General features: G+C 41.5%; 2 long non-coding RNA genes across 2 annotated transcripts in view; both read right to left on the bottom strand.

Annotated features, from left to right (window-relative positions):
* Positions 1-26,720, bottom strand: part of LOC307045989 — a 133,052-nt gene that overhangs the window by 44,605 nt on the left and 61,727 nt on the right. The window lies entirely within an intron of this gene.
* Positions 1,471-4,496, bottom strand: LOC307045497. Its single transcript, XR_013809948.1, has 3 exons — positions 4,328-4,496; positions 3,621-3,791; positions 1,471-1,799 (listed from the first exon to the last, which is right to left on the bottom strand). It is a non-coding gene; the product is annotated as an uncharacterized lncRNA (long non-coding RNA).

Below are 26,720 nucleotides of genomic sequence, written 5' to 3' on the forward strand. Positions count from 1 at the left end.
AAACTTCAGTCGAGCCTTCAACCCTCTGCTATCAACTCCCTTCATCTACAGCAACTTTGCTGTGAGGTTTGACAGTGACGTTAGTGTAAGCAAACCCCATGCTAAGAAGGGAGAAGTACCACTAGGTGGCATGGTCACTTTGAACACACACACATGCACACACACAAAGCAAACCACTGAAAAAAGAAAAACCGCAGAAGTTCATATGTGAGGCTCAGCATTTTGACATTTCATCGTGTTTGCAGCTTGATGAGTAAGACTTTTTGCTGCATATCTGATTGATAGAGCGATAACAGCTGACACACTGCACAAGAAGCACAAAAACATGAGGACAGAAACTGAAGTTCTACAGCATCATGCGAGAGTAAATGTTGATCAATGATATATTTGAATAATGACAAAGAGATAATGCCTTCTGAACACTGTTGTGCAAGCGACATCTTATAGTCACTAAAGGATGTTATGTCTTGTAAGCTGCACAATCAGCAAAGTCAACACTTCTCAGAAAGAACAGATGTTATTCTGGTACTGTATGATATCACTAAGAGGAAGAATGATTATTAAGAAAGATAACAGGGCAGAGTGTGAGAAAAAAGCACTGTCTATACAGTATGTATGTGTGTGCATTCAAGTGTGCTTATTTATTGACTGTGTGTAGGCATATCTGTGACCATGCCTGTGTGTGATCACAGTTTTAGCCTCCTGAATAATTCAGTGCCCCCCAGTGCGAACGCTGACACTAACTGAGGGGAGCCATTAAAGATCCATGAGGAGATCATTACAGGCCGCTGCCCGCCCCACTGCCCGGCCTTCTCATCTGCAGCCGCTCCTCTACCCCCCCTGGGGCGACTCCCTCTCCAAACAGTGGGGCCTAACCCCTTCAACATGAGCTCACTTTCCCGCCCCGAAGCTGCTACAAGGGCTGGGGGCGGGGGGTCAGACGTTAGCCAAGCAAAGGCATGACCCACTGCACTAATGCACTTGTAACACTTTAAAACACTTTGGCGAGAGTTAAACAGAACACGCTCGCAAGGAGGACCACACAGAGGCTGGCTTCTCTTTCTCCTTTTTTCCCCTTTTCCCCTCTCTCAATACTTGCTCTGCTCTCGCTGTTTCTTAAAGGAAAGTGAGATGTGTTGATGCTGTCTTTCTCTCTTTTCATTTTTCTCTTTAATTTCACTGTAGACTGATACACTTTTGTTTATTCAATTACGTGTCTTGGACTAAGCTGCCATAAAACAACACAGATTATGTTGGTTGCTGGTTTTAGAATTAGGGAAGCTAGTATTTATATGTTACCCTAATGTACAGCCATCTGTATTAAAAAAACTAATAATAACATCTAACTCAGGACAAAAGCTTAAGAGGATTGAGTTTAACAGAAATGAGAAAATGTTTGTTTTCAACAACAAAATAAGAGAACCTTTAATGTTTTTGTTTGTATGTGATCTTTATGTATTTTTACACAGACTTCTAAGCTCACCTATGTAAGATAAGCATCATATTCACATGACCACTCCCCCAGCTGCAACTCACCTCCCCCATAGAGACCTCCAACTGTTATCATGTCATGTGAAACCATCAGAGTGGGCCGAGGGCATCAAGCGCACTGCCAGTCAACAATTAGCTCACATTGGAGGTCTCCTTTGGTGGCAAATCCAATCAGGTAAGATTATCACTGGCTGTCCTGCCTCTGCCCAGCATCACACAGGCTCATGTTGTTACCGCCATACCACCACTGGAACGTGAGATTGGTTTGATTCCGCTTTAACCACAGTGGGCTGAAAAGCTGACTATTCCTAAGATTTGAGAAAACATTGTTATTAGATTGCATTCTCAGCTTTTTGGGTTAGCGGTGAGATGTATTTACATACTACTATGTGACTGAACTGGGGCTGTTTTGAGCTCCAGTCAAATCTTAAAGATCTGTACATTTTGCATATTCAGAAGGTACCACTTTACAATAAGAATACCCTTATAAAAGGTTTATAATTAGGTTATTAATTAGACTGTAAACACTTTATTAATCATTAAGAACCATTTATAAACCAGTTCTAACAGTTTTCATACATCAACACAGGCTCACTATTTGGCAAGATGACTAAGCCTTATATTGGCTACTTAGCTTAATTCGTATTCTTCATCAGCCAGCATCCTTGGTATCTGTTGTTCACTGAGTTGATTCTCCCCCCTTTCATCTTGATGTTTCTTGGCATCTCTTTATGACCATTTATTTATGAGTTACTAACATTTATAACTGCCAAAAGGGAGCCTTATTGTAAAACACATTCCCATTTATTAATCAGTTACAACCATTTCTAATTGGTAAAAGGGAGCCTTATTGTAAAGTGTGAAACAAATCACCATTTATTAATGAGTTACTACCATTTATAATTGCCAAAAGGGAGCCTTATTGTAAAACACATTCCCATTTATTAATGAGTTACTACCATTTATAATTGGTAAAAGGGAGCCTTTTTAAAAACAGTCAACTGATCGAATGCACCTATTTCCACATCTACACTCGATCAGCTGATTATTTCTATTTGCCTCACTTTATGAGCTACACAACACTTGTGCCTTGTGACTGCAGAGTTTATAACGTCACAAATAAATGGAATGTGTAATCTAACATTTTCAGTAAGAATAATGGACAAAAGGAGTGCAAATACAAATTCAATTTATTGAAATGTGAACCAAAAGTTATCAAAGATGAACCATCACATTTCTTTTTTAATAAAAAGCACATAATAGACAGAAGGTGTAAACCTATTAAATGTATAAGTAAACACATTTAGTCAAATAAAGAGACAGAATAGGCCTGTGCCATTGGTATCAGCTATTAGACCCTCCAGAAAAACGCGATTCTGCGATCGCAGAATTTACCGCATAATCAGCAAAATGGCGCAGATTTTTAAAAGGCCGCATATTTATCAAAAGTCCGCATAATCCCCGCATTTTTCCACACAAAGTTGAGAAGAAAAAAAGTTAACTCGTCTTGACGTGACGTCATCAGCTCGCGCATCACAGAATGTAAACAACACTGTATAGAGCTCATTTACCAACGAACATTTCTACTAAAGACCGGGCAAAAAGTGGGGGGAAACTATTCTGCACCCAGTGCAACTGTGTGTTGGAGCATAAGAGAAAATCGATGGTGGCGACCCACTTTGATTCGTTCAAACATTCGAAAATGCTTTCTGCTGCTGCGGACAAGAAAGCCATTCAACTCACGTTCACCGAGGGATCAACCTCCAAAACCCTTTCGAGGGCTACAAGAAACGAAGTGAGTAGCCTACAAGATTGGGGGGGGGGGGGGGGGTGTGATTAAAATAGCCCAATTGCTTTTACAATAAATAAACATTGAATGTGTTTAATTGAATAGGAAAGGGGTTTAACGTTAGTGGCAGGTTGTGTGTGGTAGAGAATAAATAAGACAGCCCAATATTTTTTTTTTTTAATTCTTTTCCCCCGCATATTTCGCACCGCATATTTCGCAACTTTCCGCAATTTCACCGCATAAAATCACATAAAAACCCTACATGTTTAATCACATAATCAAGGATTTTAGCCCGCATAATCAAGGAATTTAGCCCGCATAATCAAGGATTTTTGCCCACGTTTTTCTGGAGGGTCTAAGCGATGCCCAGCATGGGCTCCTCCATCAGGCCGGGTCCTCCTCCTTGAGGAAAGACCTCTCTCCATCAGTCCTCTCCGGCCAAACCAACAGACAGGAAGTCCATCACACTGAGGTTTCCCCCTGAAGTCCCTGGAGCTTTCTGGACACCACACTGTATGAGAGGGGGAAATGAAAGCAATAAATGCTTTAGAGTAGACAATAAGAAATATAAAGTGAACCGTTAAGTTGCTGTCTTTTTAGATTGTCAATGCTATTGCTGTATAACTAATATATCAGGTAAAGAGGCACCTTAAAATTAAGATTGGTCTTTAAATACATTTAGTTAATTTTGTCTTTTGAATTGTTTGTCTAAAGTCAAGGATCTAGAACTGGTACTTATAGTTTTAATTATAGTCTGGTTATAATGCTGTTTGGAGGAGGCATCACAGGTAAGAGCACTAATTAGCTACCATCACATGTAACTTAGCTTGACTTAAATGTAGTAAATGTATAATTAAATGACAGCTAAATATAAATAACTAGAGTCATGCAAACATGTTCATATTTGCTTGATTCCAGTGTTGAATACAGGTATACAGCACAATTATATGCAAACGTTAAGGGATTTTAAGATTCTGAAGTATTATCCTAAAACTCAATAAACTAGATTATTATTTATAGTTTGCTGAATAGTTTTTGTCTGCCTACCTTAGAAACGTAAAATCCGACGGCAGTGTGCAGACGGGGAGCAACCGGGAGCAATAGACGTAGGTTAGCCAGCTAGCATCGCAGAGCAGCACTGCTGATGTTAGCTTAGCTTGTTAGCCTCAGCTAGCTCCGGAGCTTCCAGCTCACTGTTGAGACGGCAGCGGGTGACTCCGCCTACTTCGTGCTTCACAGCAACTCTGCAGAAACCAGAAACCTATGGGTGACGTCACGGACACTACATATAGGCCCAATCCCAAACCACTCCCTCGACCCTACCCCTCCGTGACGGAGTGAACTCCGTCTGTAGCCACACTCGCAGCTCAACGAGGCTCCCACCTGTCAGGTGGAGGGAGTAAATACAGCAGCGAGATTTGGGACGGCCTCCCCTCTCTCCGGCAGAAACAGGAAATGCCGTAACTGTATGTAACAACCGTTTCAAATCAGCATCTCTTAGACAAAAAATGTAAATTAATAACTCAAATAAAACTCTAAACATATTTCATTGTGTTACTTTTTTGTAAAGCTCTTTTAGTTTTAAACCTGATGTTTATAAGCTTCTTAGTTTTTGCAACAGTCTGTAAATATACACAACTTTATAATAAAATACACACATTTACCTTTTTCTAGACTAAACACAGGTATGATCGATCCTAAGTTAAAACATATGAGGTTATCATGAGCAGTGTTGGGTGTAACGCGTTACAAAAGTAACGGCGTTACATTAATATATTACTTTTTGCTGTAACGAAGTAATGTAACGCATTACTAATGAAATTTGGGTAATATATTACCCGTTACAATGCTCAGTAACGCAGTTACAACACATTTTAACCCGAAATTAAATGGTGTTTTGTTTTTTAAGAATGTACTAACATAGCGAGACATTCCGACACCGGACAAATTATGCGGGTAGATTAGTAAACCTGGTGTTTACCCTTCAGGCTTCGCGTCGAGATCTTCGGGGAAGTTGAACGTTATGCAACCATTCAAAAAAGAGAACGTAGCCAAAAATACTAACAACAAATTGTGTCAGGTGCGCGTGACCTGCTCCGCTGCGCGTGCATCATTTCCAAAGTGCTTCCACAGCAGTGACACACATCTGATCTGTGGATAATCATTTATACGAAAATGGTTAAAGCAACCATCACTAAACGCCAGCAACACTACATCTACTGCAGACAGTAGCAACAGGTCAGATGCGGACATCACGTTACCCTCCGTTGTGGACACTAGCTTACTCCCGCCTGACTCGCCGGCTCCGGAGCAGCAGTCTTCGTCGCCCGAAACTACGCCGCCCCTCTGCGGCCCGCAGGTGCCAGGTATATCTAAACAACTACCCGCCTGTACAGTGCGGTAAGGCGGTCATTTTGCAGCTCGTGGTATAAAAATAGACAATGGCTAGAATATTCATGTGAAAATAGTACCATATTCTGACATGCCTGGAGAAATGTTGGGTCAAAAATAATGCATACAATAGCACAGATGCCTTCACCACGAATGGCTACAAAAATATCTCATATCCCAAGCTTATTATAAACGAGCTGATGTTGCAGCTGAAATGTTCTCCAGGTCACAAAGTCAACCTCACATGATGATGTGATACCAGTTTTCAAGCACAGTAAATATTCTCTTCCCAGCGTATATGATGGGACCAAGGTGATGAGGCTACATGGTTTTAATAATAATTGCCTTTCAATGTTTGCCATTTCAAACCATGAGCATGGTTTAAATAATATTTGCCTTGATTTACAATATGTTAACCTTCATTATAGTCCTTGACAGCGGTCTGTACTGCTGTATTAACAACGTGTCACATGTTAAGAATTTACAATCAGAATGGAGTATTCCACTAAGCCGTGTAATACAAGTTGTTAGTAGCCTTAAGGGCCTACACAGTTGTTATGCTATACCACATTGCCCTTCACTGGATGCATAATGAGCTGCACTAAACTACATTTTAGCATTTAAAATACCTAGCTATTCTTTTGCGGTTATTTTGGTGAAAGTAACTAAAAAGTAACTAAAGTAGTGTAACTCATTACATTTCAGAGACAGTAATATTGTAATGTAACTTATTACTTTCAAAAGAGAGTAATAAGTAATATGTAATATATTACATTTTGGAAGTAACTTGCCCAACACTGATCATGAGGTTGTCAACATCGCAGTTTATCAGTGGATGTTTGCTGGAACTATTGTAAACAGCGTGTTTCCTGACGGACACATACAGCGTGACTCTGGTCAAGTAGAGACCGGTCTCAAGTCAGCACTGCTGCAGACTCGCTGTTTGAGGGCTTGATAGCCCACTCCCCCTCCACACCGCTCCACACTCGTTGGTTTGGAACAGCCCTCAATATGGCGGACCCTCCGCGTGAACGCGCAAACGGAGGGGTAGGGTGTAGGGGTAGGGAGTAGGGGTAGGGAGTGGTTTGGGAATGGGCCATAGAGTGGCGAAGTCACGCCCACTTACTTCCCCATCATGGGACCTTATTCCGAAAAATTATACATTGAAGTCAATGGAGAGAGAAAACTTATCTTTTGATCCCGTTTGAATTGTGCCATGCATTACACATATGTTGTTTGTCAATCTTAAAAAATCATTTCCATGTCAAAAAATTCAAAGTTTGTCTTAAAACTGTTGAAATATAAGACTCTGAAAAATACGCAACTAGAAAGACTACAAATCCCTGAGTCGCGTAAGTGCTGTCATAACTGATGTATTCCCTCCAGATAGCTAAAAATACATTTACTTACTGTACTTACTTACTTTAACAAGATGCCTGTGTGCTTTGTACCAGGTTGTTATCATACCAGTAATAGTACCTCTTGCTCGTTCTCAACTAAAACAAAACACGAGAGTGTACCTTGTTAGCTAATGTTAGCTAGCTGACATTAACGTTACACATTACACTCGTGTTACTCACCGAAACCTTGTAAAGCCGGTCCCGCATGCTGGCTCTTACAGAACCGACTAACTCCCCTTTTTCGTATGTACAGCTCTCCACATGCCCATACTTGTAGTGATTTTCACCTCTTTTAATACTTTTCGCCTCATTCTTAAAGAAAGAGGAAAGGGAAATGTACCAACGTGACGGCCATCTTGGTGTTGGTGACGTGTGCAAGACCAGAGTTGTAGTTCATTGAGCGCTTCACGCAAAGAAATTTGTAACTTCACAGTTTTACGACACATTTAAAAATAAAGTACTTGCAAAATTATCTTTTAAATTGACAAACATCATATGTGTAATTCGTGGCACAATTCAAACGGGATCGAAAGATAATCTTTCTCTACCCATTGACTTCAATACATTATTTTTCCGATATAAGGTCCCATGGAGGTCCACCGGAAGGGGAGGGACTTCGCCACTATATTGAGACTATGGTTCCAACCTTAATATACTGTGGTAGCCACGTGGTTGGGATGGGACTGCAGCACACATCTTCAACCAGTTTTTCTGTGATTGGATGTTTCTATATGATCATCTGTGGTTGAATATTTTACTATCCCTAGCTCTGGCGCCAAAATGTATGTTGGATAGGTTTTTTCTTTGCCATGGTTGTGACTCATTCATAAATGGGAATGTGTTTTACACTTTACAATAAGACTCCCTTTTGGCAGTTATAAATGTTAGTAACTCATTCATAAATGGGTATAAGAGATGCCAAGAAACATCAAGATGGAAAGGGGGAGAATCAACTCAGTGAGTAACAGATACCAAGGATGCTGGCTGATGAAGAAGACGAGTTAAGCTAAGTAGCCAATATAAGGCTTAGCAGTACAGATAAATGTGGGCTCACTATTTGACAGGCAACCGGTCACAGTTGCCCTGTTTATCTCATGTCTTATGAAAGCTTATTAATGATTTATAACGTTTTCACAACCTAATTAATAAGTGAATGACAAACTATCCGTAAACCCTTTATAAGGGTAGTCTTATTGTAAAGTGGTACCCCGGTCCCAGTAGGTTAAGATAACCTGATGTGAACCTCAACTCCACCTCCATTTCCTTGAACGCAATTGTGGTTATCTGTTTTTACTGTAAAAAGTCTCGTAAGTAGGTTATGTTGGGGACATTTCTCCCTGATGGTTGGGATCAGAGGGTCAGCCAACCACCAAGAGTGGCAGCTGTCATTTGACTGATGTCCAATGTCCATTTACCCACCAGGAAGTGGAGGTGTGTGCTGGAGGCTGTGGAGTGTGTGGTTAGTTGGCCGGTCAGCGGTGGGCCCAGAGTGGTCTGCCTCCAGATACCACGGAGCTCTCATCAGCAGTGGCAGCCCAGAGCACTGACTGATAGTGGGCATTATCATTTGTTAAGTGCCCTCTTCGCCTTTGGTCAGGAACACTTAACACTGCCTGTGGTCACTAAATGCTGCTGGACTGCCGGTAGCAAGGTAAAATATTCATTGTCGTGGAGTGGTGGTTTTCCTCTGCACCAAGGCTAAAAGCCTGGCTTGGTTTTGTGTTTTTAACCAAGGCTCTAAAACCAGGCCGCACAGGAGTGGCCTTTTACTGGACAATGTAATGGACCTCAATAGTATCCGCGTAACTTACCACAAAATCACAGGCATCGAAAGATTCTGCCACAATGTGGAAGGTTGGAAAAATAAAGGGCAAAATATGGAAAGAACTGTAAAATAAGGACAATGCCTAAAATTGCTTTTGTTGATAGATTTGACATGATAAGCAACATCCTTTCTATATTTGACATTTTGCATGCTTGCACTAAATTGAACGCTGACGTGAGCGTGGTTGGATTTTTGGTTTAAGAACATACTGTATGTTCTTTTCGAAGGGGGATTTTTAAACTCCCAGTCCAAGAGAAATATATCTATGTAGGTCAGCAACCTTTGGTTTTCCCTATTATCAGTGAATCAGTGAGTCACCTGTGGTTTGCTTGCCTTTGGAAGATGTTGCTGCTGTTAAACTTTATGAGTGCAGTCACATCCCTGACAGCGGGGGGGACTTCCCAGAAGACCCCTGCAGCCTGTCCCTCCTCTAACCAAACCGCGTGGCATTTACTACTGTGTCAACTATGCTGAAAATAATCTGCAAATGTTCATTTGCTGACTTTTGGTTCTGTGTCTGTTGTGGCCACTCTCTGCTGCATTATTGGCTGTCATGTCCGAGAGCAGTTGAACAGACCCTCCGTTTTGCTTGCTTTCAATGGGTTTGACAGAGGTGCTCCCACCTGTGGTGAGTCTGGCATTTAGCAGCCCATAAAATTCTCCCCCCTCTTTCGCTCTCGCTCTCAGACATGCACACACAAACACGCCGCAGTTAGTATCAGGTGCTTGTCTCTGTGTTTCCAGTTTCATCTTAGTCCCAGTTCGGCTGCAGCCTATGGTGTCAGAGCACCACAGAACCGAGACTGTAACCGTTAGAGGCGAGGGTGGTTTCTCCCCCAGTGGCCTCAGACTGACTCGAGCTGAGGCCTGGGAGTTGTGGGGTTCTGGTTGAGGGGATCCCTGCCCCAGAGGGTGCTTGGTGGCATCCTTGGTCAACCTAGGCGCAGCTCACAGGAGGCTTGAGGCAGAGCAGAAGCCAGGCTGTGGCAGGTGTGGCTATGGGATATGGGAGGAAACTGCCGCATGCATGGCCACACACTGCTGGTGCAAGATGCAATGCTTCCTGGGCTCTGCAGACATTAACACGGTCATAGAATTATCTATGAATGGATTTATAACAGATTTATCTCTGGAATTAAATGAAAAACCAGGTGTAATCCACACACTTATATCACTTTTAGTCATACCAAATAAATATCAGAAAAGTATGAAGGAGATTACGGTAGAATATGTATATCATATTAAGTGTTACAGAATCCATGCAGGAAAAAAAGGCAACTGAATAAAATGTATAGCATACGATGTCAGTATAGGACATATGTTGGATGTATCACCCATTCAATCATTGCCTTCAAAACTGGATATTAACTGAAACAGAAATGTCTTCAAACATAAAAAAGAGAAATGCAGACTTGAAGATGAAATTACATCTGTGTTTTGAAAAAAAAAAAATCCGGAGACATCAGGCACGAGCCAGACAACCACGAAGGCTCACAGGAGTGAGTGAGGGAGTATGCATTTACTTTAAGATGATTTACCCAATATTTGATAATGATCATTTGTCATTAGGAAACCTCCCGGAGAGAAGAAAATGAAAGCTGAACAATAAACCTCAGTAAGGGTCTGAGTAACAGGAGGTCAGGAAGCATGATTGTAGTGTGACTCCACTGAAACCACTCTGGAAGGCTCTGTCAAACCTTTGTGGTTGTTATGTCTAAAGAAATGGAGATTTTCAAGAACAAATATTTCTACTTGAACATCTGCGGTTGATAACTTGTAAAAGGCCCACACACTTCCAACCTCAACACACACACACAACTACAGGGAGGGAGTTAAAGACAGGGTGACGTTGCTGTGGTTTTCTAAGACCAGGTGAACCTACGCCACTGTTTCCATGACAGCAGATGAACACAGTGACGGCAGAGCTGTTTGTTGGCTTGTGTTACGTCAAGGAAAGCTGCCGATGAACTTAAAATGACCTTCCATACATGATTTAAAGGTCCCATGTCATTATTTTCCGGTTATTACCCGTACCCTTTTGTGTTATGAAGGTTTGTATGCATGTAAACGGTCTGCAAAGTCACAAACCATCAAAGTATACCCTGTAGCGAGTAAAACTCTAACACAGAAAAATACCTGTCCATGCTTCCCCAGAACGCCTCGTTGGAGATTTCTCTTTTTCTTCCTGGTACTAAGTGGGGTAACGACGACCCAAATGGACCAATCCGTGGAGCTCCTCACACACACACACACACACACACACACACACACACACACACACACACACACACACACACACACACACACACACACACACACACACACACACACACACACACACACACACACACACACACACACACACACACACACACACACACACACACACACACACACACAGCGGCGAAAATGTGACGTGCTGGGGCGGGGGGGGTGATACTGGAGCCTCGCAGCGCGGCAAAACTGTGCTAGCGGAGCCTTGCCGATGGGGCTCAGCACCCTTCCCGCGTCCATTCGCGAGGTATACATACTATACAGAGATGCTGTATGAGAAACCAATGTGAGTTTGGAAAATTGAACAATGTAAATCTATTCTAGTAGACCTCAGCAATGGAATTATGATCAGTAGAAATGGCCATGTCATGGGTCCTTTAAGTACAAAGAAATATTCTGCTATCCGTTATATTTAGTTTAAAATTGGTTCACCTCATGAAAAGTATTTTTTTAATTATTTGGGTTTCTTTTATATTAGTTGTTTGTGCTAATACTCTGCTATTATACATATTTTATTTAACATTGATTTCCATCAAAACATTTAATTCAAAAAACTCTTTAAAAGTGTTTGACTCAAATAAAGAGTTGCATCAATCAGAATGAATACTGTAGTTAGCATCTTTTATTTGTTTTGCTAATTTGTTAGCTTGTAGCTAGCAGTGGCTGACACATCGTTAGTGCATGTGCAACACAATATCAAGGTGGATTCTTTGGTCATATAGATGAAGGAAGCTCCGGGATATGGTTTGCATGCAACAAGGCCCACATTTGTATGAATGTTGGCTGCCACAACTTTAACCATGATAATGCAAACTTTGCATATTAGCAGCTTTGAAAATGTATGATATGCCTAATCTAGCGTGGGAAAACTCACCTCTCTTTTTGAGTGGAGGGGATCTTTAAGTTGCACCACTTTCTACGAAAGTTGCATCAATGTGTGTGTGTTTCTGAGAGTGTGAATGATGGTGAGGAAATGATAGAGATGTATTAAGTAGAATCTCTTTAAGTAGAATCTTTTTGCTGCAGGCTGACATATCTACATGTTAAAATACATGTTATCATGCTGAATCCTGCTCTAATTCACGTGTTTGAGGATGTAACAGATGTCTGGTCATAGGTGCCACCACTGTCATCGCTATGAAGACTACATTCCCACGCTGGTGGCCGTCTGCGCAACACAAGGGCCGAGTCACGGTCTTTCTCATGAAACCACGGCAATGGCCATCAAAAAACCAATAACTTCCTCAGCGCGTCGGCTCACTTCCGCCTTCTGTGTATGGGGACCTTCTGTTACCATGGTTCCCGGGCCGGCGTTTGCGTGCGAGCAACTTAGACAGCCGTCTGGGGTTTCTCACACACACAACAGGAAGACGCTGGTCGTACTTCACAACCGTTTCTCACTTCTGCCTTCTTGATTTAGGGAAGGCTGGGGGAGATGCACAGACACAACACACAGCAACTGTGAACAGCGGTGCAAGCTCACCCCCCCCCCTCATGAAAAAATATAAAAAAAGATGCAGCCATTGAAGTGTAATAGTGATGATTCATTCTGATCAGCACTGTTGCCCAAACTGAAAGTAACAGCTCTTAGTTTAACACGTAGGAAAAATTGTGTTTGTTATATGACTTGTTTAAATACACCAGCAAATCTTTCTTATTTATTTTTTTGAGTTATTATGCTGCTTGGTTACAATGTCCAACAAATTAATGCATTTTTAAGACATTTAGACACAAACGTGTCAACAGTATTTGAATAACAGCATGCAACTATTCAATTACTGTTGAAATTGTTGCAAATAAAATTATACGATTATGCAATTATAAGGCTGTGTCATCTGCATACGTGATATCCCTGCTCTCAAATGGTCGCTGTGTGCGAGGGCCTGGGATCTTTTCACTGAGCCCGGGGCTGATCACAGATGTCGGTTTGGAAGGATGTATATGTTCCTCATTAGCATAATGGAAACATTGAGCTAACAAGTGAGACATTGCTAAAACCACAAGTGTTGGATGAGGTGATTCACATCAACCTCTCATCCCCAGGCTGTTGACCGTGGGCTTCGACAACTTTGCTTATGTAAACTCTGAGTCACTCCACTGAACTAGTGCAGCCTGAAAGAAACAATTGAAAATGTGGAACGAGATTCTGTCTTATATTACATTTATCTTATCTTGTTTATTGTATCAAAGGTGTCTCAATGGAGGGAGTGAAACTGCATGAACCTTTCCTGTCAAAACAGTTCTGGCAGGATTTAAAATCACAAATATACCCAACCAGATCAATCTTTAGTCAGTCACTTGAAGTGTTGAAATACAACCGCAGCTCTCTTGGTTGAAGTCACAAAGTGCTTCTCTTAAGAGCAAGGAAAAATGGAAGATGCTGAAATATCAAGGTGCCAAGTAGTTAGCCAAGTGCAAATGTTAAGCAACCATAAGAGTAGCCTTGGCTGCTCAGTGGCTGTGGGAAAGTGCAGAGCATGTCTGTCGCATGGTTAAGTCTTTCTCAAAGCAGCAGAGTCGTGAAGCCACAGAGAGGCAAACTATACTGTAAACTCATACCGGAACCCGTCTGCGGCCGGAGCGCTGCCAAGGCAAGTCTTCCTCATGCCAACCTGTCTCTGATTTCACTCAACGACAGCAGGCAGGTCTGCACTCTGCACATAACAAACAAACCTGAAACACATTCACACACACTGAAACCTTTCAGCAAAATTTAACATCACCTCAGAAAATAAACTCTACCCTTCTCAATGTATTTTATATATTTTATAAGCACAAATTTAAAGTTGTGAGAGGTTGCCGACATTCCATCATGAATATTTTATATCATGGCTTATTTTGTCGGAGGACTTGGGTTTCAAATGATGAATATCGCAGTCAAACTTGAATTAGAATGCATATTTCTTTCCCTCTTTCCACACAGTTTCGTTTTTAAACTTTTGCACTGCAGCCTAAGGACACAAAAGAGCTTAGCAAATATTAGCTTTCCAGCCATGATGTCTGCTTATTGAAGAAATGCACCCAATCGGGCCACCAATGATTATTTACATTTTCAGTTATGCACTTGGATAATAGAATAGTCGTTGTATCTATTAAATGTCAGAAATGGTGAAATGAAAAAGCCCATGGTGACATGTCAAATGTACTGACTTGTCCAGAGCTCAAATATATAGAATTACTGTCCTAAAGAACTAGAAGATATTCACATTAAAAGCTGGAACCAGAAATGTTTGACTAACTTGGCCCCTATTATGCTTTCTGGGGTTCTCCTTTTCCTCCCGCAGGTTTTTGTGCAAGTAAATGTTCTGCAAAGGCTAAATTCCCAAACATTCTCTCCCACATAGCCCCCCCCCCCCGCTTAAAACACCTCCATTGGACTCCTTTTTTTTACTTCCGAAACATAGTGACAGCTATACAGTATAACACTAGCGCTCCTATTGGCTAGCTCTAACACATTGTAGTTGATAGGCTAAGGGTCGGCACTTCCATTTCTAATCACAACAGAGCTGACCAGCTAACCAACCAGACCAGACTGGGCTCTGGTTTCAGACAGAGGGTAAAAAGAGGCAGTATGAGTAAAAAGCTTTTTGAACATTAAACCATGTGAACATGTCACCGTAGAGGCCCAAAATACAAACATGGACCTAAAAATGAGCAGAATATGTCCTCTCAAACAATTAATAAATTATCAAAAAAGGTGCCCATTAATTCAATCCGCAAGAAATAAACTATTAGTCCCTGCAGCTCTAGCGTACATATCTGGTTTTGATGAATGACCATGTGTAATGAAGTAGCTCTCATAACCCATCATTGCTTTTGTATGGTGAAGGCAAATCTAAGTATCTTCGGTGGAACAATAGCTCACACACTGCTATTCATTCACTTTGACGAGTCATTCCCATAGACACATTATTCACAGCAGTGACAGCATACAGAACTATCAGGTGATGTATAGAGGGTTGACGTTGCAGTGGAAAAGAGAGTATGGGTTTGTGTGTGCGGGGGTTTGTTGAAACCACTTTTGGTGTTTTGCAAGGTTAATCCACAGCGTGGGTTTCTTCTGAAACACTAATATATGCTTCTCAAAAGCCTTTAGTCAGTAGTTTCCAATGTATCTCCTGATGGTTCTAACTGAAAGGAAAACAAAATGTTCCAATCAACCAATCCTCAACTGCATGAGGTACAATCAGGACTGTTACAATGTCTAAATCTGTGTATTTGATGTGTGCAGGTCTAAGTGCTTTATCAGTGTGACTCACAAAGTGGTTTGTGTGAGGGTGAAGCTGAAGATTTAAGCTGCGTCGAGATGACTCAACTTAGCAGAACTTCGCCAAGAGTTCTGGGTAAAGAGGTTAGGCTAACCGACACCGTGAGAATGTGGCAACATGTGTCCTGTTCTGTGGCACGACCAGCCTCCTCTCTGCTCTCTCTGTAACAAAACAAAATTGTTGCTGCTATTGAGAGTGTTTTTAGATATGCTGGTGCGATGTAATTAAATGTTCAAATGTTGTCTTGCATCACTCAGTAGAAAGCCTAAATGTACAAAGAAAGGACAAAAAAAGGCAATTCATGTCCCAGGCAGAGCTCCTCATCATACTCATGTGACTCAATGTAATTCCCTATGAGTGTGTGATGATATAATCAGCTGTAAATAGACAATTAATATACTCCAGTTAAGTAATCTTCTGTTTTGCCACATGATTAAAGCAGATATTTACACAGTGTATTTAAGTCGTGGTTAGCCAGGCTTTATCAAGTCATGCGCCCACAGACCTGGCTGCTGCTTTCAAGCCTTTAGGCCACAACCATGTTCACCTCTGGGACCATGTGACGCGGTGCCGCCATGGGTCCTGAGCCAAGGCTGTGGGAATGGTGGAGTGCTATCTACTCCCACTCCAACCATCGCTTCCCTTTGTAGTGAGCCGCAACAAGCTCCTCATGTGGGCTGGAACAGGGCCTTTGATAAAGCCAATGCTACAATATGTTAAACTGCAAATGTCGTGCAAATGACTTTCCTGCTTGACATTGCACTTTGTATTTAATGATATGCACTGAAATTGCATTTTCTTTCATCTCTCATCCATCTTTTTTTTTTACTTAAAAGTAATTTCCCCATTATCTTCTTCTTCTTTAAACATCTTTATTTAAAATACCTTTTATGCAAATGTATTTATCTTATCTGTGTCTTTATGTACAGCTCCTTAACTGCCTTGTTGTATTAAATGTCACCTATAAACTTGCCCTGCCTTGCCTTACAGCTATGTGTGTTGCATTTGGCACATTCACACAGAAATGTATGAAATTGAAGAATACATGCTCACAAAGTTCAAACACAGAGAGGCATATTGCACCAAATGTGGATACACTCGTATGCACTGAAGTAGCACTACAGCGGAAACCAACCCCCCCAGTCTTGTCACGAAAAGCTTGTCAGTCTGGAAGAGATATAGAATATAATTGATATTCATGTTGCATTCACACACGCACACTAGCAGATAGAAATACAAAAAAAAAGAAGCAGTTCCTTCTCGGTTGTCTGCACAGAAAGCTAGCCACCAACCACAACCACAAAGCCCCAGTATGTCAGCAAGCACCTGGCTATACACCCACTCCCAGACAGACAGTCACACACACAACAATCTGCAAACAAGCACCGAAAGATGCACACTTTGGCTTTTCTCAGGAAGAACATGCAAAAGCACCTGCTTCTTTACAAGCCTTGCCATATATATCCTGTGTATAGGTGGAGCAATGCATGGATCACAGAGGGAGTCGCTTCAGCCTGGGTGTCAGTGTGTGTTTATGTGTGTGCGTGTTTATGTATGACTTAAAGAACTCTGCAACCTCTAAGACCTATTTACAGCGTGGGAAACAACATCAGAAGTCTAAGACATCGTACTAAAGTACTGCCATGTGTGTACATGTAACGTTAAAACACTGTTTATCGACAGCGCTACATCCTTCTCACTATGTGTAATTCACACACATATGAGATAAGATATTATTTTGTAATAACTGTTGTATCACTATTATACCTGAGGATTATGTAACATGATTACATCTATTTTAGGTTTTTATTTGTTGAGCAGGCAAAGGCATAAATACAGAAATACATGCTCAGACATCTGCAAGATGACACTAGTGTCTGTAGATGGCAAATGTTTCCCCTAGGTTTACTGCCTTGGCAGGGTGCTGCTCTAAAAAAAATGTTGGGGCGCCCAAATTTTTGTTATCCTCTGGAGCAGAGAGGAGCTGTGGATTATTGTTATTGATATCGTACAGTAACAAAGTATTTGTACATTAAAAAGTAATACAGTAGTGTTACACTGTACTGTATTACTTTTATTCATCCTCTATTGCTGGAGGCAGCTCCACCTCATCTGATCTCTGAAAGCAATCGTGTTATGATCATATTGAGCTATTGGTGTGAGTCTAACATTAAACAAGCAGTCTGCTTGTCATACATTGCTGACGATACATTTTTAGAGGCAATTTGTTGAGTCACTGCCGCTAAATGCCGGTAGCATCAAGCTAGCAAGTCCTGCATTAGCCTCACATCAACAGGTGTAGACAGAACATCCAATTATCCTGAGCTAATTTACTGAATAAACCAACTCACATCTCAATACTGTAGTTCAAAACAGCGGTACCTGCTCCATCTGTGAGCTATTTTTAGAATGCGCACGCTACGTTCGTTGTCGCGTTCGCGCGCGTCCACCTGGGCAGGCTGTGTGTGTCCTTCTCCCGTGACGATAACGGCTTGCGGTTTAAAAATAATAATAAACGAATTTGAAACTTGGGGGGGACACAAACGGGCAGACAGCAGAGCTCGGGGCAATAAAGCAGATTTGACTTTTTTACACTTTGTTGTTCTCCTTTCCTCCGCTCTTGTCTCTGATTGTGAGCGTGAGTGTGTGCATTCGCGTGTGTGTGAGCCCCGCCCTTCAGAAACAGAGCGGAGGGAGAATGTGAATACGCAAAGCAGTGAACACTGAAACATGAACACATTGGATAAATAACATGGCGTTTAGTTTATTTAATAAAAGAGCACATGTTCAATGTGAAAAGTGACCGTAGATAGATTACTGCAGTTGAAATTTAGTGCTATATATTTTTTTTTAATAAAAAACAAAATAAAAACACCTTGAATTTCAGGCAGGGCGCGGGGCTCCGTTGGCAGGGCGCAGCGCCCAGCCAAGACAATGGTAGGGGAAACAACACCTGAAGTAGATACAGTGGAAATGTTGCAAGTGTTGCGTTAATGACACACACAGGCTGGCTCAGAGCAGCAGGTCACAGAGGAAATCTCTCTCACTCATTGTTTGGATGGTAGTGAAGGTTTGTCCTGGACCGAACTCACTCTGGGTGATTACTGCATTGTTGTCTGGCTCTCTATCACAGCAAGCTATTGTGTTGAAGAGCCAAGGTGTTAAAACCACACGACCAGCGAGGAGAATCACAACTTTCTCATTTACATGTTGGTCTGCACCTGTTAAAGATTTACACCCATCAGATATGACAATCAAAGTGTCTGCCTGTACCTTTTGTTAAGAGATGATTCAGTAAGAAGGAGTAAACAGGCACATCCTAACCAACCAGTGTGCAGATCGTGTCAAATACAAATGAATAAATACGGCGGACTGCAGGGCTTCAATGTCCACTTATTGCAACTATAGGTGACGTTTTGAGCTCGACTGCACTTGATCATACTTAAAAAAGGCAGGTAAACGCTTCCACTTCATTTAATATAACCATATGTAAACAGAAATGTTTATAATTGACTTTTAATCATAGATGTCTAAATGTTTTATTAGAATGTGTTGTGTGTGTTTTAATTTCTGTGTGTGCGTGGGTGTGTTGCTATACTTGCAGAGAAAAGCAGAAGAAATTATTGCCTAAATTACTAGAAAACTGAAGGGTTACAACAAAAGTTCAGGACACTGCTTGGGGTCCACTGCTGCAACAAAATAAAAGGTGTTTTTTTTGTTGCTGATTCACAATTCATTGGAATAATGATTGTGTGCATGGTAATAAGGGGCATGTCACCCAGTGCAACAGGAACTCAGTGAATGACCTGCAGTTTTAAAAGGGAAGCTCGTGACCTTTGAAGGGAATTGTGCGACATTTGTGGGGCATTTTTCCTGTTAATCACAACCTGTGCGCGGTGGTAAATTAGACGCATTAGAGAGAATTGGACCCAGACCTGGTGGTGATGCATTCAATCTGCGATTTCTCCCGTAAAAAAAAGCGCTGTATGCAAATGTATGAGGAGCCGCTTCCCTATCAAACATCAGTCCGAGCAGGAGATTCATTAGAGGGGTCTCAAGGTGGTCTTTGACTGTACATGCACGATGTAGTGTATATGTCTTTAAACTGGAGGGGAGCGGTGTTAGCAGCCCAGTAAAGCAGCCTAAACCTCTGCATGGTCTGCACCCCCGAGCCTCACCAGTCATCCAGCCTGCCAGCGAGTCCGGGGGGCCTGGGATGCATTAGAGGCCGGGGGCGAAGCCGCACTGAGTGGCCTTCATTAGGAGCACGCGCGCACACACACACACGCACGCACGCACGCACGCACGCACGCACGCACGCACGCACGCACGCACGCACGCACACACACACACACACACACACACACACACACACACACACACACACACACACACACACACACACACACACACACACACACACACACACACACACACACACACACACACACACTCCCCTCCCACAAAGGAAACACTGTATGTCTCCCTCAAAATAAAAGCCAGCCCTGGATCATAGATCAGACACATGTAGCGTCTGCTGAGTCTGGTTCTCCACTAGTGAGCTGAGGGATTCAGCCACACACACACACACACACACACACACACACACACACACACACACACACACACACACACACACACACACACACACACACAGCACGCATTGCAATGGATGACAAAGAGCAATGACCTCTGATATTAAAGAGCACAAAGGATGAGGCAGAGTGAGACGTGTGTGTGTGTGTGTGTGTGTGTGTGTGTGTGTGTGTGTGTGTGTGTGTGTGTGTGTGTGTGTGTCTGTGTGTCTGTGTGTCTGTGTGTCTGTGTGTGTGGGGAGTTGAGACAGTGTTAGGGGCCGTCAAGAGTGCCCCGTCTCACCATCACCTCATAAAGCATCCTAATGGACGTCGCCGCGATTTGTCAAAGGGAGAGACAAATGAAAGAGAGGCGGTGTGAGGGAAGGGTGAAAGAGAAAGTGAGAACGACATTTTTGAGAAAAATGGAGTGTGCTATTATGTTACCGGCTTTCCAAAAGACCGTAAAAAGCTTAAGCACATATGCCTACATTTACAGATACAGACACACACACAGACACACATTGAAACATAGATGTGAATTTCCAGAGCCCCCCTTCTCCACTGTTCTAGGTCAGTAAAACCCACCGAGGTACTGAAATGTGTGGGCTGCTATATGAAAGCAGGTCACTGCTGCAAACACACACACACACACACACACACACACACACACACACACACACACACACACACACACACACACACACACACACACACACACACACACACACACACACACACACACACACACACACACACACACACACACACAGGTACACTGATGTATACACACCGGAACAAAGACACACCAGTTATGGTTAAAACGTATGGTTTCAAAGCTGCCCACTGAGTCACACTATTCTAGGGAAGGCAAACATGCCCTTTTGGATTTCTATGTTAAATAGTCAAACCTTTTAACCTGCTGATAAAGAAGGCGATGCATAACTTGTTGATACTGTATATATTTATTGATTTGTTAAGCTATGCATATGCACTTGGCCAAATAAAATAGCAGGTGCTTCAAAGCCATTATAGTTATGGTTGAAAAGTGTGTATATTAATTAAGTTTAGTGTTTTCTTAATATAGCTTGATGTGTAAACACCTTTGCTCTTACATTACATATCATTTAGCTGACGCTTTTATTCAAAGCGACTTACAATAAGTGCAAAAACCATAAAGAATCCAACTCTGAACAACAAGGAAAGTGCAGATATATTCACTTCAAGCAAGGTCATAGTAAGTGACTACTTGTTTTTCAGCAATAACTTAATTGCCAAGATACAATCTTTACAAGTTCTTACATTTCTCATGTTGTTTGAAAAAAATGATAGTAAAAGATGATTTGTTATTAGTTTCAGATGTGATCAAAAAAACAACAACACAGCATACTTGGTCAGACCTGCTGTATTTGTGTTTTTTTTCATGGACACGCTTAATCATGTGTTATCATGCTGCACACTCATGTTATCTCTCACACGTTCTTGTTGGTACGTTATCAAATGAGACAACAAACACTCTATCGAACACGTTGTCAAACTGGTTGTGTTCCAGATATGTTTAAGTACATCAAGTACACGTCTGAGTTACTTTAGTATGAGTTTTTCCTTGCATGCCCCAGCAACTGGTGGTTAACTGGTGATGTACATAAAAAAGACAGTCATCGAATGAAATGCTACAGTATGTAAAATAGGCACACATTGTTAGATATTGACCAGCAACACATTTAAAATACAGCTCATAATAATTAAATTGTATGATGTATGATACAATTAGAAATAAAGGGAGGATTATGACCTGATAATAAACACTTTTACTTTTGATACAGTTTGAGTTTAATATTTCAGTACTTAAATTTAAATGGATTTGAACTTTGAATATTTTGTATTTGTGCTATTGCAATTTTTACATAAGAAAAATGAGCTTGGTACTGTGTAATCAGGAACCTAACTTTCATTGAAATCTTAAATTGCTGTAGATTTACTGTAGTTGAGTCGAGCCTCAATATGATCTTTAACAGAGTGGAACAAGGCCATTGCATGCACACTGGACATATGAAGGTTTCATGCAGCAGCACAGCGACCTGAGCTCACACGCACACAGCGTCTGAGTTAACCGCTGAGCATCACTGGAGAGGAACATCCTGCCCCACAGACGAGGCTCGTCTCTCACATCCAGAAACCCGTGTCTGAACCACAGGAAATACGTATGTGCACAGGCTCAGACGCAGCCACATGCACCAATACAGGCAGAGGTAATAAAACACTGTGAGAGTGACTGACAAACTCACTGCAACTCTATGAAGATGAAGTGCATTTCAAATTCAGCCAGTAATAATCATATGGGGAAAAAATATTGCAAAGCATTCAACCTGTGTTAGCTTAAAAGATCCCGATGATGCTGAGGTCATCGGGATCGCTCTGGTTTGTGGCAAGACCATGGATTGCTCTATTCTTGTTCAGCTGGGGCTGAGCTACACGTGTGTGTGTGTGTGTGTGTGTGTGTGTGTGTGTGTGTGTGTGTGTGTGTGTGTGTGTGTGTGTGTGTGTGTGTGTGTGTGTGTGTGTGTGTGTGTGTGTGTGTGTGGGGGGGGGGGGGGTGTTTGTGTGGAAAGTTGGGGCATTTGGGGTAACTGAGGTCTCGGGTGCTTTTATGTGAGGCTGCAGCACTCCATCCTCCAGCTGCTGCGTTGCCATGATGTGGTGCCGTCGTGTACCTCAGAGCGCAGCGTACATTTACCACTCTGGTGAAGACGAGTGTTCCTAAACGCACAGGCACAGTGTGATAAGCATTGTCAACTAAAACAGGATAAAACCAAACGACGCTCAGCCGACAGTTTAGTTTGTTTATCATCCGTCTTCCTGATTTGATTGTAAGTAAGTAATAACAGCTGATTAGGATGCACATTTAGCAGCAAATATGTCTCAAATGTTTTATCTTATCACCAACACCTGAACGCAGCGTTATGGAAATGTAGAAACCAAGTAAAGGGATCAGAGTCAGTCCCATAGTGAAATAGTCAATGGGTCAATGATTCAAGTTGCCTCAAACTAAAAATCCCCTCTGTCTCAGGCAAAATACATTAAAACATTCATATAATTATAAATTATATATATATTTATTTATATAAATAAATGTACTATATTTTAGATTGACTTGGAATAAATACAAGTAGTTGAACTTTGCTGCACATAATTATGTAGTTGGTTAACCTTATTGCAAGTTCTTTTAACCTTTATTTTGATATTTGTGCAACTGTTTTATAATTTTTTAAGTACCAGAAATGACATTAAAGTTTAATAGAAAAGTTACAATATCTTTGTATTTTCTGTATTTAGCTTGTATGTTTCATATTCTCATGAGTCATGACCCATTGCCATGTATATCTACTCTAATGCCTAATAATATATAATAATATATTGCCACTACATTATTAGAAAACATACATTCTTAAAGCATACCTCTACTCTACTACTAAATACCTCACTTTACTCAAGTTCAATTGAATTTACTGAAGTAATTATGACTGTAGACTGGTGTGATGAGACTGATATATTTACTCTGCATTATGTTTCAAAAGCCACAGGAAGAACTGTGTGCCGATCATAAATTGTGGAAGGAGCCTAAAGAGCAAGTTGCCAGGCTGGATGCTCGGTCTTTGTGTTGGCACGGTTTCTACATAACAGGAAGAGCTTGGGTGACGGGGTTAGGATGGAGGTTTACTGCCTGTAAACACGGTAAATGTGTCCTAAAGAGCTGCAGCAGGTGCCAGAGGTGCAACACTGCAATGGAGGAACCCGGCAACTTCCACCATGTTAGCACTCAATCACGATGTTCAATCTTATCTGTCCTCACGCAGCTCGTCTGTGATCATTCATCACCCATTCTTAGGAAATACGTTTCTCCTTAAAGCACAATCACGAAGACTCTGATATTAACAATTTGCGCCTTTTTTTAGATTTCTTTTTTTCTTAAAAGTACGAACCCTCAAGAGATGCAAAACAAGTCTTTTTAATTTTACAGCTGTTTATCATAGGACTTAAATAATATCACTCCACACCACATCATAATTTGAATTAAATAATCACTACATTAACTGTTCAACGTTAAAGGTAGGGTAGGTAAGAATGGAGAAACCAGCTCGAGTGCGCTAGAATTTGAAAATACACAACCGAAAAAAAATCTGCCCCTTCCTTACAGAGCCCCTCCTCCAACACACACGAACGCGCACATGACCAATGAGGGCACAAGATAAGTTTCTGCACGAGATGGAAGGCTGACAGGCAGGTAGGCCATCCAGTTACTTTAGCCGGGCCGGGGCAGATATTCCACAGATGACATTTTTGTATATATTTGTTGTCAAAGCATTTCATGTATTCATTGCTATCGGGATGTTAAGAGCATTCCATGGAATATAACAAAAAGTGTTTCTGAAGTGAATTACCTACCCCACCTTTAAAGGAGTGATAAATAAATCAATCATCTTTTTCGGTGCAATTTTACATCCCTTTTTAAGGTCACTTATTACAAATTGCCTTAACTTCAGAACCACTGAAGTGTTTTTATGTGTAGAGTCCAGTACTCCACCCTCTTTATACTTGTGTTGGGCACTGGAATTCATTTTCTTAATTTATTTTCAATCTCTGTGTGTTCACATGACCCTGCAGTCTCATGCTTTTTTTGTATGTATGGGAATAATGTGATTTATAACATTAAATCACAGGTCATACAATTCTTCAGTTAAAGAACCTGTCATGAATCTGACATTCTCCATAAATATCCACCTTGCAATGACACTCATCACAGCCCTTTATCCACCCGGAATGGTTACTGTATACTTGTCAACCCCTCAGGAACTCTGGGATACGGAGTTCTCAGTGTGTGGCGATGCAGCGCTCCCACTCCCCCCCTCTGTGTGGTTACCACAGTCAGCTCTCCATGTCTGCTGGAGCCAATAAATAAATAATGGGCCCGGTGATCACTTCCAACCGGGATACTGCGTGCTCACACCACTGCATCTGGGAGTGCCCCGCTTACAATGACAACAACAACAACAACATATGAACTCACACATGTTGACACACACATACAAATCAATGCTGAGTCGGTTACAAAAGTCATTTGTCATGCAGCTGCAACTTTCAAAGAAGTAAGATCTCTTGGTTTCCACCCCAGTTTTTTTCAAATGTGACAAGTTAGGAAAATAAATATGTTTTATATTTTTGTTTTGCTGCCGATGTTTCTAAAAAGAGAATTAGCATGAGAACTTCCTGAATAAATCCTTGTTAAAAGTATCATGTTAAGAGTAACATGTCAAGTTTTAAGTGAAGCCAACTGGGACTCTTTCAATCTGTTAAATCCTTGCAAAGTTATAAATCCGTATAGACTATGGGTACGGTACTGAAAGTGGAGAGGACCATCAGTCAAGGGAATGAGCAGTGTAATATAGTTAGGGGGAGCAGGGCATTATGAGGTGTGAGTGAGCAGGTAGGACATTGGACCCGTGCATGGAGCCCCAAAAAGAGCGGGCTCCCATGGCCGGTCCCAGAGGAAGGCAGGACCGTGGTGTTTGATGCAATGACGGCCACTTTATTATAAAAGCCTCCTCAAGTCCCACGCTGCATTCCACGTTTATAGGGAACATATGGGGAAGCCTGCAATTTTTAGACCACAAAATAAGCCCCTTTGCAGCTGGACGCACGACCGCACCGGGTCCTTTTTGCCTTGCGAGCCACACCCGAGAGGCGTAGGACCACTGACAGTGATTAAACCACCACAGTTTTCTCAGCAAAACAGGAGTTATATTAAGCTTAAATACAGGGGCTTGATAAACAAGGCCTGGGCAGGGGAAAAAAAGAATTGAGTGAAAGACGGCCACAATGATCTTCAGACTATTTTCCCCTCACGGTCATGGGCAGTGCACAGCCATGAGATACATTTCAAAACATGAAGCAGATGTTTACCTAGACAAAGAAGAAAAAACAGCGCGGGCTGAGCACGGAGAAAAAAAGGCCTCGACTTCAGCGCTTTCTTCAAATGTCAAGGTTTTGGACTGCACTACAATGGAGACAATTCCCGTTCTTGCACAATGCTGTGGGATTGTATTTGTTTAGCTTTTCTCGATTCCTCATTGAAATTCGACATGCAAACGTCTACCACCACAAATGGACAAGAATAAGGAAATTGACAATAACCTGAAACAGACTCCCCTTGTGAAAACAGCAGGGAGAAAATATATTAAACACTTCAATCTCAAAAACAACATCAATCATTACCAGAAACATGTCACACTTACACAAATACTCTCACTAAAAAGTATTAGTGAGATGTGTGCTTTGAAACGTTGCACTCTGTGGCACCCCGGATGACACCAGAGACCCAGCAGAGACCCTCCACTCACGATGGAGCATACCAAAAATAAATTGTTGCAAATGTCTTACAACAGGGATCGGACTATAGGATTGTATTGTTTATCTCGATAAAAAGACTGCAAAGAATTTAATCATGATGAAATTCCGTCTTGATAATTGTGAATATCCTCACGAGTGACTTGAAAAAGCTGTCTAGCCCACTATCAAGGAAGAAAAGTAAAAAAATACAGGTCAAATAAAAAAAGAAGATTACATTATCAAGGCTGGGGAAAATATTGATTTATAACCTTATTAAGATGACAAAATAAGATTGTTGGATTGTTTTTCACAAAAAAATAT

This window comes from Notothenia rossii (genome assembly GCF_949606895.1).
Source record: "Notothenia rossii genome assembly, chromosome: 7".
Lineage (NCBI taxonomy): Eukaryota > Metazoa > Chordata > Actinopteri > Perciformes > Nototheniidae > Notothenia > Notothenia rossii.